The 19707-nt window shown below is 27.9% G+C and overlaps 1 protein-coding gene across 1 annotated transcript in view; it reads right to left on the minus strand.

Moving 5' to 3' along the window:
* Positions 1–17049, minus strand: part of LOC119669401 — a gene marked incomplete at its 3' end in the record, with an annotated part of 88591 nt that extends 71542 nt beyond the window's left edge. The window contains 1 exon segment of the mRNA XM_038079281.1: positions 16896–17049.
* Between the last annotated feature and the right edge of the window lie 2658 nt (positions 17050–19707).

Here is a 19707-nt window from a genome sequence, read left to right on the forward strand (position 1 = left end):
ATATTAAAAAGTGTTTTTAATTGTTATTAGGACACAACAAAACTTATACATCAAGAATCAGTAAATATTTTGCCATTAGATTAGTTAAAAAAATTCTTTTTTAGCTTTTGATACAAATAAATGTTATATGTCTAAGAAAGTAATGTACTTTTAATTAGAAAGGTCAGCCTTTCACTCAAGAACACTAACTGCACATTGTGATGCTCTTAAAGTTGCTAGAAAAAAGCTAATTATAATAAATATTGTATTCAATATGGCTTCATGCATTCTTCTCGTGAGCCATTTGGGATTTTAAGAAGAATTAAAATTAGAAGAATTCAAATCAGAAGAATTAATATCAAAAGAATATATAAGTCACATTTGCTACTTCTGCCAGATCAGAGAATAAAAGGGTAGTGGCATAAAAACTAATTAATAGATTTTACATCATCTTTATCAGTAGAGTAGCCGAAATTATGACATGACGGATTAACATTGTAATAAAAAATGTTTTGGTAAAATTTTTCTGATAGTTCTTTTAATGAATGAAAATAACAATTAGAGAATTCTAGAGGGAATCTCAAGTATAAAGTAATATTCTTATGCATATGGATCAAATCATCGCTCTTTCTCCAAATATTTAGTAATAAAAAACTGTAAATATGTTATGAATTACTTAATAAAAAGAATCTAACTTCTTAATTGCTAGAGTTTATTTTATATAAATGTTCTTATTTTTATATAAAATTTTTTTTGAATATACTCATTGTTGAAAAAAAAAACTTATTTTTCAATTTTTTCCTTGCCATAGTTGCTTTTAAAAGTTAAGAAATTTTTTAAGTAATTCTATTATTAAATTATATTATCTTAATAAATAGCATATAACATATATTTATACTGAAATAGAAAAATAAAAATATGTCAGAATTTTATCATTTTTATTATCTTTAGATTATATTGCCATGCGAAATACATTTCCTTGATCTCATACTAACCAGTTCAATATAAACTTACTGTCGGAATGCACCAATGTTGAAGTATTAATGGATTATAATAATGTTCCAGATAAAATAGTAATAGTAATAAGCATTCGAACTGCAAAATTGCTAAAACGCAAAAGATGATTTATTGGATTAATCAATATATTCATTCTTTTATTGAATGGAACTTTATATCGATTACAAGATAATGAATATATATATAATCAAAAGAAGCTAAAGAGAAAAGGAATCTGTTCTTTCTTAGACATTATTCAAGCAGTAAGATTTCATTTCTATACTGTAAGCCCTAATCTAGACCACGATAAGAAGTTTCTAACTGAAAACGTACACAAATTTTATAACGGCAATAATATTATATATATAAAATATTATATATAAAATATTTTATATAAAATATTGTAGGTACACCATACACCATGCACCACACTGAAAAGGGTAAAATTTATAATCTCTAAATATGATTTTTAATTATTTTTAAACCTATTTTACAGAAAGTCATTTTCGAACATATTTTTAACAACACGTCGATCTGTTCCTGATTTATGCCGTTTAAGTTCAAAGACTATTTATTTACAAATATATCTATCTACCCGACTATTTGAACTATCTGACAAATGTGAACAACACTTCAGTCAATAATACGGGTGACTGATGTATTATTGACTGAATCCAACGCTTCTCTTACTTCTCGATGCCATGCTTGTAGAAGGATTTGTCTTTTATCTCAAAATAGGCTTCAGTTGCAGCAATTACTTCTTCATTTGAGATGAATTTCTTACCGGCGAGCATTTTTTTGAGATCAACGAATAGCCAGTAGTCGCTCGGGGCCAGATCTGGACTATACGGTGTATGAGAAAACAATTCGAATTGTAATTCATGCAATTTTCCCATCATTTTTATTGACTTGTGACATGGTGCACTGCCTTAATGAAACAAAATATTTTTCTTCGCCATATGCGGTCGGTTTTTCACAATTTCTACTTTCAAACGATACAGTAATGCCGTGTAGTAATTACTATTGGTAGTTTTTTCCTTTTCGAGATAGTCAATGAAGATTATACTATGTGCATCTCGAAATACTGAAGCCATAACCTGTTGGACGCTTCGGACGTGGTTCACCGGCTGCAGTCCACTCAGATGATGATCGTTTTGATTCTGGAGTACAGTGATGGATCCATGGTTCATCCATTGTTACATATCGATGCAAAACATCTGATTTATTACATGTAAACATGGCCAAACACTGCTCTGAATCATCAACACGTTGTTGTTTTTGATCGACTGTGAGTAAACGCTGCAACCCCTTTGAAAAGAGCTTTCTCATGGTCAAATGTTCATGCATAATTGTAAACACACTGTCTTTTGATATCTTTATGGTCTCAGCTATTTCATGCAATTTCTATTTACGATCAGATATAACCAATTTCTGGACTTTTTTGATGTTTTCTGGAGTAACCACCTCAATTGGACGACCAGAACATTCACCATCATCGAGGTCTGTACGACCACGTTTAAATTCAGCAAACCAATAACAAATGGTTTTTTTTGATAGAGCAGAGTCCGAATAACACTTTTGAAGCTATTGCTGAGCTTGTACAATATTTTTTTTCATCAAGAAGCAATGATAAATTAACGCACGAAATTGTTTTGAATCCATTGTTTTGAAAATAACAAAAGTAGCTTCACTTAAACGGCTGTCACTTTTTCCTGACTAATTGAAATGTCATGAAATTTTACACATAGTCTTTTGAAGGTTACTACTTCATAAAAATCATATAGATTTGACAATAGCAGCGCTATCTATGTGTCATTCGTACGACTTATTGACTGATGTAATATAGTGTACGACAACATTGAGTAAATAAATAAAAAATATCAAAAAAAAATATACTCAAAAGGAAATAGTATGGCATACAACTAGAAAAAGTCACAGATAATTGTGATACTTAAAACGTACGCTGCTTTTGTTATATTGTATATTGCATGGCACCTTTCACGGGCCGCAAGCGGCTCCCGTCTAAAATTTGTGCGACCCGTGACATGCATCTAATCTACCACAGTTATACAAAATTTTCTTTGGTATGTTTTGGTAAAATTACATTATTTTATTTTTATGATATTACTATCTCTGTGAAAGTGCGTTTTCAACTATGAATTTTATAAAATCAAAATATAGGTCATAGGTCTGCATTGCATGGTAATTCAGTTACAAATGCACTGCTCCTGGCAACAACTATTATGAATTATGTTGAAATTGATAGTATTGCAAAAGATGAATTAATGAAGAATTCATATAATTAAATTAAATTTTATTGTCACATTTTTATTTTTTACTAACAATATTATTAACGTATGTATTTGTTTCTATAACCATCCAATCTATACAGTGATTTGTATTGATCCGCTAACGCATCTGTTCTGGACAGCTCTGGTATATTGTATAATCTAATATATTATAGTTATTTAATCACTTATTGAATCTATTGTCACGTCTATTGGAGTCTCCAGTAGTGGTGCGGTTCCTAGAGGGTCGTCTATTCGAACAACTGTTAAGTTATTCCAAAACAACCGTAGGTTCAGCAAAGATATATAGTATATCAAATATCTTCAGACTGGATGTTTTTAGTCTACATGCAGTTATTAAAAGGCTGAGTTTTGCGAAACTCAAATTCTTTTAACACTTTCTTCCTTAACTGATAAACATCTTTCAATTTCATATTAATTAATTAATTAATTAATTGAAATTCAAATTAATTAATTACAGTAAATGAATATTGTACTATGCTAACAACTGCCTAAAGAAAAATTTTACAACTTCTGTTAACAGTTTACGACTCTTCAACATTTTAACTCTTGACATTTTGACAGCTTTCATTTTCGTATACATAATATGGCATTATATAGCCATCTGTGGCAATTCGTTAATACCGTCCTTCATATTATATATTATTTTATTTACTTAAATCTCAACTTTATATTTACTCATTTACTTCCTTTTTTGTTAGTAAAGTTGTTGGCCTATTTGGCTTTAGTTACTTGACACACTCAAGTGAACTTCTCGAGTAACTCTTAAAAGTTAAAACCCGTTAAAAACAGTCTTCTTAGCTTTAGCTTTACTGATAATATTTTACTTTGTTTTCTTATCTTTTCAGGTGAAATCCTTTTTCGTAGAAACAATTTTTTTCTCTTCTTTTATATTTCTTCGCTTTAACCTTTTGTGCCGCTTTTGTCTTGTGCAGATTTAAAATGGCCTAAAATTGAAAGTGAAAAGAAATTTTTGCAACATTTACATTTTGTTTTCATTTCATTTTGTCTCCTCACTGCTTGCCTTTGCGTGCTTGCATTTATTTGTTGTTGTAGTTATTGTTTTTGTTTTTTTTTTTGTTAAACATTCGTTGTATGTGTCCCGCATAATTTTTTTGTTTTGTGTAAGGACATTTAATAAATAGGCGTGTGTTTTGTGTTTTTGTGAGTTTGTTTTTGTAAGACACGTTTACTTTATCACTTACTTTTCAACATAATCTTTCGCTGAAGTTTTTGCTTATTTTTCCTTATATTTCTTCTTTTGATATTGTGTACAGTTTTTTAAGCTGTTTGTAAATCTTTTTTGTTTTCTTCTACTTAAGAAAATAATGGCTGCTGCCTCTGCAGCCTCTGCTGGTCATTTGGTTCATATAAATATTGTATTTTCTTGCCTTATTTTTCAGGTCTAATTCCAGTAATTTTGCAGTGACTTAATTGTTTTTGCCCGTTGCCCCACCCAAAACTTTTGCTAATTATTTTTTATTCGTTGCTGTTGACACGTTTTCTCTGCTTTGTATTGTAATTTCTCAAATTAAAACAAAACAGAAATTTCTTTCTTCTTCTTCCCAAAAACAAAAAAACAAAAAACCATACTACAAAAGAAACTCTAGAAACACAATAAGCAAGAATATGCCATAAACCCACTAAAGGAATCTCGAAGAAATGAGAATTCCTATAACAGATGTGCGGGTGAATTCTTCTGCATGTTAACTTTGCGGGGACACTGAAATTAAAAAAAAATGTTAGTAAACTTAATTGTTATAATGAACAATTTGGATCACAATTTCTTAAGCGCTCCCCCGGGATAAGTGTGAAAGATTTTTACAAGGTTTTCTCTAATTATTTAAATAATCTCTGACAAGGTGGTACACCTACTCAAGAAAATTGACTGTGCTAAATTACAAGCATTTGTTAAAGCAGTCTTCCAAGTAGTTGAACCAGTTTTAGTGGAAGCTCTGTAAATGGTTTGACAAATATCTGCACATTTGTCTCCTTGAGATGAAGTTAATTAGTCAAATCACTGAAATCAGTGCAATCAGTAATTTCCAAGTTAGCTACCCATTTTTTATAGTGCACCAATAAATGGAGAAGCCAAGAAAAAATGCTATTACAATTTTTTATTGAGAAATGCTCATGAATACTTTTAAGAAGAAAAAAAATAAGTTAAATCAAATATAATACGTATATTTTGAATAATTGGCAACCAAATTAAATATATCTGCTTATGCCAAACATAAAACGTGTTGCTACAAAATTGAAAAATACAAAACTTTTTTCTATATTAATCTGTATTTCAACCATTGAATTGTATGAGAACTACAACCGAATCCAAATTACCTTTCCATGATTCGAAAATAAAACAGGCAGTTCATACTGAAATTTTGGTTATTGTTTTCAAGGCTCTATAATAAAATCATGCATTTACAAAAGAATAGTATTGAAATTTATCAATAAAAAATATAATAAATTAATTCAATTATTCTATAGCTAGTTTATAATTTCATTCTAATATGACACAGCAAGTGAATTTGTTAATGAACTTTCACAGCAAAAGTTCGATTCTTCCACGGATACCCCTATTTCGATCCCTGCCCCTGTCAGCTACGGGCGTAGGCTGATTTGTGACCATTTTTTGCGACAGGCAAATGAGTGAACCCTTACTGTCTCAGCAGTCAGGTCAAGAGCTATTTGGCCCATCTATTCCAAATATAGAACCTCTAACTTAATCTGTAGAAACAAATCTGAGGTTTCTAAGCTAATATCTGTCTTTACGGGTCACTGGACCATAGGACGGCATGGAGCTAAACTTGGCCTTCCCTGTGGTACCTCATGTAGTGCGTGTCAACCAATACTTGAAGAAATGACACCAGAACACCTGATGTGTTTTTAACCAGATCTGGCCAGAAGTAGGTTTAAGTTTCTAGGGGCCCCTTTCTTCAACTCACTTAGCGATATCTCCAGTATCAGCATTAGCCAGATTCTTGCCTTTGTTAATACCTCTGGTTGGTTCTAGTTTGACCCTCTATCTACTATCTACTATTACGAGGTTTTTGTGGATTCAAAACGGCTTTCATCCTTAGCTATTTGAGGAGGATTCGTCCTCTCTCCACCACAACTAACTAACTAACTTCACAGCAAATTAACAAAACTCCAAATTTGAACATTTAAGTCTAATACTGCTTTGAGTCAGTTGGCTTATGACCACTGACTCTGAGTTTCAAATTTAGCAGTGTACGAGTTCAATCCTTGGTACTTGCAATCTCAAAAAAATACTTACGGATAATTAAATATGAGAAATCTGATGATGTGTAATTAATTAATAAAACAATTAAATTTTATTGTTGTGATTTACTACTGTTCGAAATACCTCTGTATTGAAAACAAAAGTTTATATTAGAAATTTACTTAATTTAGTACCCTATATTATTACAGCAATCTAAAATACCACTTATCCGAACTATCCACACCGCAGCTAATTTCTTTAACTAGATTACCGCGTTGTACGGATTTTCAAGTATCCGAATTAACAAGCCGATAACTGTATATTAATTTTAATTAATTCAAATTAATTCATTTTAATTAATTCAAATAATATAAAAAAAGAAATTTTGGTGTTGTAGTTCACTAATTTTCGAAAAACCTCTTTAAAAAATAAAAAATATAAAATCAAAAAAATCATCACTTCAAACCACTAAAATTTTGATTTTATGAATCTTAAAATATAAACATTAAAATATAAGTTAAATATATATAATTTAACTACTCCATAAATATTAAACAATTAAAATTAAAAAATTTTCAAATATCAATAAAAACTTCATTTAAGAACAATTAAAATTTCAATCCGACTATGAATATAAATTAATTAATAAATTGAAATAAATTTATGTGCTTTATCTAGTATTCAAACATAATCCTAAAGTATTAAAAAGGCAATTTAAATTAAGTAAACACACACAGGATAACTAATCCTTTAAAATTTAATAAAAACAAAAGGAGCAATGCGTGAGTGATATATATATATATACATATATAGTAAATTTACAATGCAAACAGAATAGTTTTATGTACACAAATTTTACACGGGAAAAATACTGTAATTATTTCTAATTTATATTATTCTGGTATTTCATTTGAATTTTAATGGAATTTTGATGTCAACATTTACGAAATATAATAATAATAAATTACAAAAATTATAATGGCCTGTAATAGGAATAAATAAATGCATTAATTATTTATTTACATGGTTTAGCTTTCAGATGCACCTCTTAATTGTATTGTGCAGATACTCCCTTTACATAATCGTACATTGCATTTTAATTTATCGTTTAGTTCATATATTTAGATACGAACTAACATAACTGAGGGCAATGCATTTTAGATTAGATATGCATCTAATCAATTTGTCTGACTGGTTATCACAAATATTTTAATAATATTAAATTTTTATTGAATTACATTCAGGGCATTCAGTAATTCTTATTATATGCATTTAGCATTTTAATAAAAAAAAATTGAATTGCTATAATTATTTAATATTTTACATATTCGAATGAAAATATTTAATTTTAAATAATTTATAATAAACCAAATAAATAAAGAATCTTTTTGTAAATAAAAATATATTACATGAGCAAAACAACACATAAATAAAAAATTAATAAAATAGTTTCAACAAATAATTATTCACAAAGGTAGTACTTTTTTTAAACTAGTGAAGAACAATTATCCATTAATCAAATTCAATAACAATTGAATCCATTTCATAAAAAGAGGGTAATTATATTGAAAAATCAAATAAAATTTTATTAATTAATGATAGTTTAATGTTTTTTATAGGCTATTAAATCAGTTTTATTTTTATATAAAACAAAACACGTTGGCTATGTCTATGTCACGTTGGCTATGTCAATATTTCGATCATTTTCTTCAGGAACTGAAAATGACCATCAATCAGAATCAAATATGACTATTAAAAACAAATAAAGAAATGTCCATCATTGACATTAGAAAAACTTAAAAATCACTTATCGTATTTGTCAGAAGAAGCAGTTGGAAACTAAACGAAAAACTATTAAGGCTTTGAAAAAAACTATAGATGGCGATCTTTTATGTTCGAAAAAAATTCGAAACGACAACTGAAGACATAATCAAGCTTGAAGATAAGGACCTCAGTTATTTTGTTACTTGTAAGACGAAACAGTTTTTTCTTCGGTTGGAAATTTGCTACAATTTTTTACAGTGCGATCTATCATCAAGGGGTGAAAGAGGTGAATACTCTTCTGGCCCGCAAATTTGTAAAAACCGGACAATTGTACATGATCTAACAGAAAGAGCTGTTAAGTTAATCACTGCAAAATCACATACAAAATACCGTATAATAACGTTAAATTATATAAATAATGTAAATTAGTCAAAAGTTTTCTTCAAATAAAACTTTTAGTAATGTATTTTTTAAGTAAAATAGTACTTTAAATGATCTTTTCTATATTGAGAAATTTTTGCAACTTTGAACTCAACTTGGGACAGTTTGCCACAATAAGATCGATCTGAAATTTTATTTCTTTTAATTTATCATTAAAAAAAATATTTTAAAGTCCAAAGACATATGAAAATCAAAAAAACAATTTTGCGGCCATTCTTATCCTCATGTGATTTATATTATACCATATTATCATAATATGAACACATTAATATAATATATTATGGTGTTAATATATCGATCACTTAGAAACAGTTTGCAAATGGCATAGCACTTCAATATGCTAAATACAACAGAATAACGCAATTCACCTGATAGATTTCGATATAAAAGTTTCCCATCTAATAATAATTATATCTGCAGAATATTGTTATCAACACTCAAAAATCATTATGGACTTAACTATAAACAGATGTCAAGTAGTCTACACTACTAAATATATCCCAACTATTCAAAATTGTCAATTTCGGAACAATTTATTATAAAAAGAGGGACAGAAAATATTATATTAAAATAAAAGCTAGACTGGTTTAAGAATTTAAAATTATTATATAAAATTAGATACTAACCATATGAGAATTATAATTTTTGAAATTTTTAACGCACTAACAGTACTACTAATAATATTAAAGCATATGAGAATTAAAATATTTAGCGTGATTTCTGATTTTAATGAAATGAAATTATTAAATACTCCGTCATTTTCAATTCAAATAGCATTACAGAAAAATAAACTTATTTTACCACAAAGATTTTTTTTTATCAAGTGCAAAACATCTCAATTCCTATTGCCTTTTTCACTATAAGTTCCACACTACAGCAAAAGCCCAACTTTAATTATACAGCGGTGTTGATAATTCCTAGCTTTCACTCTGCAGCTCTGTTCTTTATTCAATTAAGGGGATTAAAAGTACTAACAACATTTGTAGGGATACAAATCTTCTATCAATTCTTCCTTTAAATATTTTTTTATTACATTCAAATTTCACACTATAACTTTGGATGCTTGCTATTTAGAGTTGTAGACATTTAATAAGATATTTAATAAGATATTTAATAAGATATTTATATAAGATATTTATTCTACGAATAAATTTTATTTGAATTTTTAAAAATAATTTGTTACTAAGAGATTATCACCTTTGAAGAAACAATCTGAAGCCATACATTACGTATGGAGTCTACGCCGTTATACGTAATTATGCAACTTAATAATAATAACTGGAATAAGAAGACCGCAACTTATTAAATTATATTAAGTTTTATAATATAAAAAAGTTCATAAGTTCATACTTTAATAAAATTCCAATTATACAAATAATTTTCTTAACAAGAATCGAATAATTTTTTGAACAATGAGACTTTGAAATACGCTCTTGACAAAGGTTATTTAATTAAAGAAAAATTGCCGAAAGATTTGTTATCTACATTTATTCCCTCATTTAAATGCAAGATTAACAAATTTTCATTGAATTCATTTTTGTACTTTTTATTTACTTTATCTTAAAAAACCCTTTTTATATATTAAATTTTTTTTTTACAACGATTATCCTACCCTTAATCATATCAAATCCTTTTTATCAATTTTTTTTCGCTTTCTAATTGAAACAAGACTGTTGCTGTCTTCAAAAACTGCATGACATCTTAATTTAACCCACATTAATGTCCTTTTTATCGATGACTATTTTATTTAAATTTTCTACCTTTTTATTAACCAAAAAGAGGTTGCAGATCCTTTGGATGTGAAAATATACGAAATGTAAATATTTACAGAGATTTTAAAAATTTATACTTTCTGACCTTGTTTAAGAGTTTTTATTTAATTAAGTTAATTAATTTTGATTATGTTTTTATAATTCGGGTACTTTTTGTTGTTGGTAAACATGATTAAACAAATTGAATAAAAAGTTTTTTACGTTAAACGATTGAGGGTAGATTTTCCTTTCGATTAATTCGTTTTTATAAAATTTTTTTCATATTTTTTAAAATTAAGTTTTTAAATTTTAAGTTTTTAAAATTAATTAATTGTAGTTTTACTACTAATACACTTTTATTTAACTATAAGTGGTTTATTTATATAAATTATTAAAAAATTTAAAATATTGAAACGAAGGGGTCTCGGTAAATATTAGCTAAAAATGTATAAAATATTAAGGGTAAAATCAACAGTCACACATTTTTACAACATTTTGAAATTTCGAAGTCCAAACTATATTTTCACAAGACTAATCATTTCTTTTTTTTAAAAACTTAAAAACTAACGACTAACGGAATGTTTCAGTAGTATTTTTATATCATTCGAAGAATTTTGGTTTATGGAACACCAGTACACATTGATTGAATTTATCTTGTTGACCATACATTTGAAATCCATGGTTCCTATTATTTTAAAATAGCATCCTTAGGCACATTATATATATTCTTTAAGTCTACATGATGTAATATAAAATTCTTTCCATAAATAATTGACAGAAAAAACAAAAAAAAATGAGCAACTGTTAAACCTAAACGTTATGGTTGATGACTCGAACTATACCTGGTTAATGAGATTTTCTGAATTATATTTAGTAAGTTTAACAGAAATTTCTAGTTAATAAAAGTAAATATATTACTAAGAATATTGTATAAACTCATTGTAATGACTTAATCACTTCTATGGAAGAAACACTCAACCATTAGATTATCTCGTCTCTATGATAGAATTCTGTTAATTACACATTAGCTCAAAAGGTCCACTAAGATGATTAGATTTTAATTTTACTCCTAAATCTTTTATTCGCTTGGTGTAATAGTAGAAAAATTATTTTTTGGAAAATTATTAGTTTATTTTAATAACATTTTTTGGCAATAGAATGGAGCACTCTTCTTCAATCATCAACAACAAGGTCGACTGTTGAAGGAATGTGTTGAGAAACAACATTAATGATACAATTGCTAATAACAACGATATATTTATAGTGATTTACGAGGGTGCTTTCTTTTATCTACTTTAAACCTACTTTTGTAGCAAATCAAGATGTAGCAGTAGATCTTTAAGTCTAAGAACCCATTAGATGAAAATAGATCAACGCTCAAATTAATTAACTTTTATTCCATAGGAAAGCTTTTAATGTAAATAATAGCAAAAATTTTTTGTTACTTTGTTTAAAAAGACCATGCTATCTGAAGAGTTATATTATTATAAGTACTAATAACTTATTAGTAGTAATAACTTATTAGTAGTAATAATAATGCAATCCCAAACTTCGAATATTTTGATACTAACATAGGCCTCACATCCGCAAATAGCTCTAGTAAACTATTTGATTTCAATCACAAATCTCATCAATTTTAAAAGGCTAACTGTTTTAGCTGTGTAAGCTCCTTAAAGTAGAACTCTTTTTCTGTGGAGTATCGGATAACGACATTATTTACGGACCATTTTTTCCTCCGAGCTATCATTTTGAAAGATTTTATGGATCCTTTCTACTGATACTCTAATTAGTCACATGTGTTTTATGTAAACTACACTAGTAAAGTAATTAAGATAACCAGAATTATACTATTTCTTATTAAACATAAGGGGGAACATGCTTCCAAAATCTTGCTTTGGTTTACACCATCTGCTACTTATTATTTGCCTTTACAATTGGTATCTTTCTAAAAAGATATTTTAATAATGTTACGGATAATCTCATCTCTTAAATTATGTGGTTACCCGCAACAGTAATATCGCGCCTGTTTTATTAATTTAATTCATCAATATGAGTTGTCCAATATCATAATGATCTCAGGATAATCATGAAAAACTACAAGCAATCGTGAAACTACCACATAATCTTATGAAATAAAGACTTGTTATATTTGAATTTAAACAGCCATCTGGTCCAAACTTTGAATTGAAAATGTATACAAATCACAATTTACATTAAACTTATGTCTTTTTCCTTCTATAATTTAAGTACTGTGCATTTATATAGAAAAACTTTTGTAAACTTAAAGAGAATTATTAATTACATATTTATAATTCTTACTTAGTTTACATAAGTGTTTTTGTATAAGTCAGAAATATTTGATTTAGACATAGTATAAGTTTAATATAAAATTGATTAGAAATAGAGTATAAATTATCAATATTGTATTAGAATACACATAGTGATAAAATGTCAGAAACATTTTATTGGCTTGTAGACTGTGTTTTTATAGTAATTAGAAGAAGTCATCATTAAAAAACTAGTTTAATATAAAAATTGATTTGCGTCAGAATTGAACTAGTAAGCAGTGAATAGTCATCCACTTTAATTAAATTAATACGCTTATGATCTAAAAGTTAGTTTTTTTTTATTGCAATCTAGCTATACTTTATATATTGGAAGGTAATATATCCCACTTTTTCAATCCAATTGGAAAAGAATAGCATTGGTTATTTGAGATAAAGAAATATAAAAACATTTTAAATGTATATAGTATTTGGCTAAAATATGACTTTAAATGTAATTTTCAAGATCAACAAACCAGTTTTTAAAAATTTTTTAAAGCAATGTTAATATTATTATTTTTAACCTTTTTTGATTTGCTGCGTTTTTTGCTGGCTCTTTGGCTTTTGCCTATTTTTAACGTGTATATTAAATTGAATCCAATTTAATGGAACAATTAAGTTTAATATGAATTTTTGAATGCATCGCTTTATTAGATATTTGTTATAATTGTTGTATATAAGTATGTACTATGGTACATTAAATATACTCGTATAATTATAATGGCTTAATTGCTTATTCAATTAACACAGTTTTGTAAAAAACAAGAAGCAATAATAAAACTAACAGTTATATAGTCATCGATCTTAACTTTAGGTACCACATGATGAAGGTATATGATTTGTCTGAACATAATATAAAGTATATAACACACAAACTATATAACCTATTCGGAAGAAGTTTTTTAGCAAACTATTATTTATTTAAGCAACGATAAGAGCAATAATAATAAGGTATTTTCAGGAAAGTATCTTTGATAATAATACACATTTTTAGCTGTTTAATTCACATTTTTAATACCTTTTTTTGAAAGAAAGTACAGACTATCAATTTAACATATTGCAAAAAATCAGAACCAGATAGAAGGTTCTCTTTGCGTAAATAGTGATGATCTTCATCATGCAAAGCGATTCTTCTCCATAAATATGTAAATGCATAATATTAGCAAATGTCGAAGGTTTATATATCTTCAATTCTTTATTAAAATAATCATACTTGCAACTGTTTCAAAATTTTATATTGTTAAAAATATAATCGTTCTTATGTGAAGAAATTGTTTATAATTTATTTATATTCTTGTAAATAGTGGTAAGCGAGGATTTTGTAATTAAATATTTCTAACATAAAATTTTCAATGTATTAAATTCTGAATTTATTTCTTCAACTTCTTCGAAAATCCAAAAATTTAGACAATACCTTCATATTTAAAAATTGAAATAGAAAAAGAATCTTCTTAATTTTCTGCATCACATTTTGCTGTATCATATGTATGTGACAATAAGTTTTAAAATCGTAAACTATATACTACATATATGTTATATATATATAAATAATTCTTCTTTTTTATTTAATGTACCACAACACATTATAAATTTGCTATTAATTTGATAATGTCGTTTCTCTATTATTTAGTTATAGAAACTTGACACATACATCTAAATGAAAATAGTCGACTTAAACACTTGGCACATATTAAACATAATAATTGCAAAATGCATTAACAGATATCAATGAAATTTCACATTTAGTGTAAGAATTAAATATAGCTCCCATATAAAATAATACTATGCATAGAGCATTAAAAACAAAGTAAATTTATACAAAGTTAGGTTAAGTTGAAATGACAGCTTTGTGCCAAAAGCCTGCTCAAATAATGGACTCAAGTATCAGACCAGAAATATTCCCGAAAACATTACAGTGATCAGCGCACCTGCAACGCCGAAAGGCACAACGTCCCCATTCAAGTGAAAGTGAACTATCCTAATAATTCTATAAATTTGATCAAGTCCCTTATCTTGTACAATGACAGCTCCATCAAATCGGTAAGAAAAGGGAAAAGATATACTACAAAAGAAAAATTTTCATAGAATAATTTAATATTTCTCAACCGCCGATGCACGTATTGACACGACCAGTGTTTAACGATAGTCTTCACAAAAAGTATTAAATATTCCTTTATAAAACACCTTCAATATTTTTCCGGACTACGTTCTAAGTTGAGAAACACAAATTTAGTTTGCGTTTCGCGAGCAAATCCACTTCTCAGCATTCAGACAATTCTAAAACAATCAATATGACAATAAAACATATATTAGGAAACTAAGCACTAGCCGAAATATTAAATTTCACTTTTGTATTAAATTATAATACATACATTATCTATGAAAATTAATACAAAATCGAAACATTGCTTTATAATTGCTTATATTTCTAAGGGACTTATAGCACTCTATACTGCTTCCTAAAATTATGCAATTATTTTTGCCTAAAATGTGAAAATTGATCTCTAATATATAGTGAAAACGTTATGGACTTAATATGTGAATTTATTTATTATTTATAAGTAAAAGTTTATAATTTATTGAAATGTTTACTTTAATCTGATATAGTTTGTTTAAGATAACTTTCCTATAAAGACAAAATTTGTTCATGTTAGACTTTATATTTTTCTTTCCCCAAAAATATGCAAATAATTTAATTTAGATTTTATATGAATTGATATATTTCATTTTCGGAAAATATGCAATAAATAAATTATTACCAGAGGAGTGAAATCTTAGATGTTGTTGTTGTTTATATAAGCTAGCTGAATTGTTTAATTATATGTAAATATTTACACATAATTTAGTAATATTTAATATTACTAAATTTATTAGTAAAATTTGAAGTTTAGAATGCAGACTAACTTTAATAAATTATTTTGTAACACACAGACGATATATAAATATGCGTACACACATACTTAAATGCATTAAATTATGTATAGTCGTATATTTTAATCTTTATTTATAATACATAAAATTTTAATTACTAAAGACTATTTTATTTTTATTACATTTTTGCTTAATGACTCCTCTCTCTGTTGCTAACACAAAAGCATGTTGTATTCATAATGGAATTACTTGTGTCTTGTGCCCTTTTGTCCTTACAGGATTTGGCTTGTATTTTCGTCGCTTTTGTTTATTTAATTTACTTTAAAAAACTCACATAAAATGTGTGCTACTTTGACACTTTTTCGCATAATACTTAATGTATCTACGCATGCAATCAAACAGTTTTTTTTTCCTCTCTTTTAGCTACTTTACGTCAAAAAGAAATGCTTTCATTCATTTATCTAACAATCAACAACTTTAAACACCGCACTAAGCTAATGCGCCTGAGGATATGTAAAGTCTTTTGTAAGCATACACAGACACATAAATAATATGAAAAAAATATTGTTCATATTCATGCGATATACAAATACAAGTGCAGATGCTTTATATTATGTTGTATATTTTAGACGAGAATGTTTTCAGATACGAGTTCATATTCAGATACGAGTTTACATTCAGATAGGACTATATATTCAGTTACTTTGCTATACTCGTATATTATTTTTGACAATTGCGCTAAATTTGTGTCATGTGTCATATGAAAAATTATGATAAAGTTAGAAATATTTTATAATATTTAAGTAGATGTTTTTGTTCTTTATATATACCTATATGGCTATATGGAAGCGAGGAAAAAAAAGATACATTTTAATAGTTTGTAGTAAACTTAAAAAGTATGCAGTTATAAAAATTTAAATGTAACTCACTCATATCCTTAGACAGGATCTTTTTTATGGTTGGCTTTTAAAAAGTTTGAAAAATGTTAGTGAATACTGACAAATGCTGACAATTTGTGGAGTTAACAGCATTCCATGGTTAGACAGACAGACAGACAGACAGACAAACAGACTTGCTTATGAATAGGTGAGTCATGTCTGCTGTGATTTGTATACATTCGGTTAGTACGTGTTGTTGACAAGCCCTGAAATGCTCATCAGAGTTGCCGACGTGTATGTATCGACACTGCATTTGTTACTTTAGTGAAACATTTTTGCTTAACATTTACTTAACTTACCTATTTGCTGTCGAATACGTGCTTTTGTGGTATAATATTCTGCTTATCGCACTCAGTGCCACTAAAACTTATCACAATTTACTCCTTAATATCCTTAATATACTTTTCACTTCGTAATAGTCGTTTAGTTGCTTTTATATTTTCTTAGTTTCGTTTGTTTGTTTGTTGTTTTTTTCTTTTTTCCTTTTTTTTTTGTCTTCTTTACTAATTCTTTTTATTGTTCTTTTTATTATTATTATTTTTTTTTTTTGTGTTTTTAAATTGGCATACTTTGCACTACAAACACACACACGTGGCCAACATAACCAATGTTGTAGCTAACATAGCCGGCTTAGTTGGCACTGCTCATGCTGCTGCCAATATGGACAGCGCTGCTGCTACTATGTGTGCTACTCTGTGTGCTACTATGTGTGCTACTACTGCACAATGCACTTAAGTCGAGTGTGTGTAAATTATTTGTAGCAGTGGTGAAGCGTGGGTTACGGCAGTGCGCTACACTTATAAGTATAAGAATTCACTTGAAGTTTCCTTTGGCTTGTTTTCGGTTGCTTGGTTGGTTAGTTGGTTAGTGCTTAGCACGATTCACACACATACACACAAACATATAAGCACAGGCAAACATATGCACATCTCGCTTTGTGTCTTTTGTGCAAACAACATGTGTGAATGAATGATTGTGTTACGAACTTTTGACCCGATTTGACAACGTACAATGACTTCTTCTTCTACTTCCACTTCGTGTACTCTTCTTTTGTAAGTAATTTTTATTATTATTTTTTGTTTTTATTAGTTGAACTTTTTTTGTTTTGCAGTTTATAGTTTTACGTTTTACAATTCGCAGTTCGCAATTCGCAATTCACGTTCACACCCTTGGCAAAAACTCAAGTTATTATTGATTGTTAACTTTCCAACAGGAAGCAAAATACGCACGTTTTTTGCATATAAAAAAAGCGTAAACAAAGTGTCAATGAGCCAAGCCAATGCTAAGCTAAGTAAAGGAAGAAGAAATCGAATCCGTTAAAAACTTTTACCACCACTTTTATTTTTATAACAGTAATAAGTTTAAATATATTTTATCGTTCAATGAGAACATAATTTTTATGAAAAACTCTTTAGCAATAAATTTTCAATAATGTAATTTATTTTAAATTTTTATCCATTTTTAATACATTTAAATTTTAAGAAAAAATTTTTTTTTGTGCTTTCTTAGTATTTTAAAATTTTGTAATTTTGCATTCAATAGATTTTTGAAAATTTTCTTTAAAATTACTTTTTAAACTTTTTAAATTAATGCAGATTTGATTTCACTTTCCGCACATCACACAGTTTAAACACAACAATTCTATTGAATTCACATAAAACTGCATTAGAAAATATTTCGCTGCAATTATAAACAATTCAATTAAGATTTTAATTAGCTTCCGTTTGTGTTTAGTGGACGACTTGACAGCCAGCGCCTTACGTTCGTACTGAAACTGACCTAAGTTGTTGTTGATGCTCATAGACGCTATCGTACAAATATTTACTAACGCGTTGTAGCGCACTATTTCGGAATCTTTCCTTTCCCGTTCACGTTCAAGGCGTTTTTGAAACAAACTTCAATCTCGTGTAAAGCAAAATATTGTTACTGTTTTTTTTCTTCTTTTTTTTTTGTGGCTTTATCAAAGTTTCGTGCGAATATTTTCTCTCGTTTGTATTATTTTTACTATCATTTACAAGCAATTTTTAGCGCAAACGCTGTTCTATGCGGAGATGCTTATTGCATCTGAGAGAACTGTCAAACCTCTCTGATTTATGAAAATACATTGCCAAAGTAAGAAGTCACGTGAATATTGACTTTTGAATAAAACCGCAAGAAAAAAATTATCTTTGCAATCATATGATTTCAACGTAACTGTCACTTTTCTTAAAAACAACGTAAAAGCGCATGTTTTGCTGTAAGCTTTCGCCAGAAGTTTAACAGTCAATGGCTTTTGAATTGCATTTAAGCTCAATTATATTTGCTGGAGAAATTTATAGGAGTAATAAAAATAACTTTTTAAGCATTAGTAACACATACAGGGAAATAATAATAATAAAAAGCTTAACAAGGAAAAATTTGATACAATTATCGTTTTTGTTTGTTTTACATGTGTAAAGACCGTAATACGAATAAAGACCGTAATACTAATAAAGACCGTTATATTTATAAATTTTAGAATTTATAAATTCTAAAAAATGTCTGATGCAAAGACCGTAATATTACGGTCTATGGTACAGTTAATGAAAGGATATTTCTAACGCTTTCTATAGACCGTATTACGGTAAAATTAATTTTTACGGTTTTTAAAGTTTGCATTCAAAAAGCTTTAAATGGTTTTCTTTATACCATATGACGGCTTTAAAGTCTATCCTCAAACAATATTTTTCATTATAATAGCGCGGCGTTTAAGGTTAGGAAATTTACAGTTAATACGTGTAGTCATTAGACTGTATAAATTTTGTGATTTCACCACGTAAGTCGTCAGATCAAACTTGTTCTGCAGAATTTGATATATACATTCTTCAAAAGTTGACATTCCTGCATCGAAGAGTATGCAATTATAATGAAGTAAAACACTATTACTCCGAATCAATTAAAACTGGAGTCAATCTGGCTTACTGAGACATTCAGAGTCATTAATAAAGTCATTATTTTGACAACAAAAACTAAATAGAAACTGTACAGTAATTCACTGGTCATTAAACAAATCTATTATCTTAGGGACAGATTCATATGATATATAAAAAAGTGTTTTTAGGTACCTAGCAAACAAAATGTATAAGGATCATG

Source organism: Teleopsis dalmanni, chromosome 1 (genome assembly GCF_002237135.1).
Source record: "Teleopsis dalmanni isolate 2A chromosome 1, ASM223713v2, whole genome shotgun sequence".
Taxonomy (NCBI): Eukaryota; Metazoa; Arthropoda; class Insecta; order Diptera; family Diopsidae; genus Teleopsis; species Teleopsis dalmanni.